This window comes from Medicago sativa, chromosome 6 (genome assembly GCF_051527215.1).
Source record: "Medicago sativa cultivar Bolivia chromosome 6, Bolivia_mono, whole genome shotgun sequence".
In the NCBI taxonomy this organism is placed as follows: Eukaryota; Viridiplantae; Streptophyta; class Magnoliopsida; order Fabales; family Fabaceae; genus Medicago; species Medicago sativa.
The window spans coordinates 57,779,779-57,781,239 of record NC_140754.1 but is presented as its reverse complement, the minus strand read 5'-3'; the positions used below and the strand labels follow the sequence as shown (position 1 = coordinate 57,781,239).

Below are 1,461 nucleotides of genomic sequence, written 5' to 3'. Positions count from 1 at the left end.
TTAAGAAATCTTCACACAACAAAGATGGTGGGGGACGCCTGCCCATCTTCTAATGAGAACCCAATATAGCATTAAAGTCACCTATAAAAAGCCACGGCCCTTGAAAACAACCTTGAAGATGATTAAGATCAGCCCAAAGTTGTCGACGTCGCAAGTAATAAGTGCTAGCATAAACAGCGGCTATATAAATAGTTGACTGATAACAAGAAATCTCCAAGGCTATGCATTGATCAGACACAAAAATTACAGTAGCAAGTAATTCATTCCCCCAAAGAGCCCAATGATTAGGCAATAAGGAGCCCCTATTATTAATGCAATATTTAGAAACACATATAATCGCCCAATACCAAGCAGGAATTTGTGAAAAAGTAACCATTGGTGCCGCAATAAAAATAAGCATAGGTTTGTGAGACATATATAAATTTTTTAAAGCAATTTAAGTATAAGAATTATCGATACCTCAAACATTCCAATAAAGGAAATTCATTGATCAGTCGAGAGATGTTCAACCCGAGCAAGGGTTTTAAAAGGCTGCGTTGCTAAAACTTGTTGAACTTTAAGTTTTTGTTTCTGTTTTCTTGTAAGAACCGGCATGAAGTCTTCCTTCGCTGATATTTCATCATATTCATGAACTATGTCCCATAAATCTAAACCATGTCGTATATTTTTGCTAGGATGGACCATTTGCTGCTGCAAAACCGTGACCATATGTTCCACTTCCGTGGGCACACTTTCACTAACTGAACTTGTCTACTCAACAACCACAGGCAACTCAAAGGTAGCATCTAACCCAGAATGCACCTCAATGTACCCATCAACAGTATCCGTATGAACCTGAACCGATTCAACCGACACTTCATGCACCTCATGGTGCTCAATATGTGATGTATGTGGGGCACCCTCCTTGGGACCTTTGGGACTCTCCTGCAGATCCCTCAGGCTCAAACGATAGTGTTCCACAACATCAGAAAGCAAAGCAGAGGCATCATCCATTGTGGGGTTCTCCAACACATCCCGCGATGTCAGATGCAACTGCTCTCCTCTCTCAGAATGCACGACAACGTGCGCAACAGGGGAAACCTCTAACACTGGCATCACATATGGCAACTCTCCAATAGTAATATTGTTAAACACATTGTGTAATGGAAAATTGAAAGAAGTTGGCGAAGTAACCAAGGAAACCGACCCCAACTGTGAATTAATTGCCAAAGTTAGGGAAGGAATTGAAGCCGGTAAAGCCAGTGAAACTGAGGCCAATGATGTAGATGCATATGTTGGTGTTGGTGTAGATGTAGCAACCGGAACCCGCTGAGTGGTAATAACCGTTAAAGCAACGGGAGCCGTGACCCATGTCCAAGTGCTGCCGTTAGCCGAGGTGGAAGCACCCACACCATTGTTGTTGTTGTTCTGCCGAGTAGGCTTGCGGGGGCTGCCTCGGCCACAACAATCTGTTTCCCTCGA

The 1,461-nt window shown here is 43.0% G+C and overlaps 1 pseudogene; it reads right to left on the bottom strand.

The window, feature by feature from the left end:
• Positions 1-483: 483 nt before the first annotated feature.
• Positions 484-1,095, bottom strand: LOC146915890 (uncharacterized; annotated as a pseudogene).
• Positions 1,096-1,461: the final 366 nt, after the last annotated feature.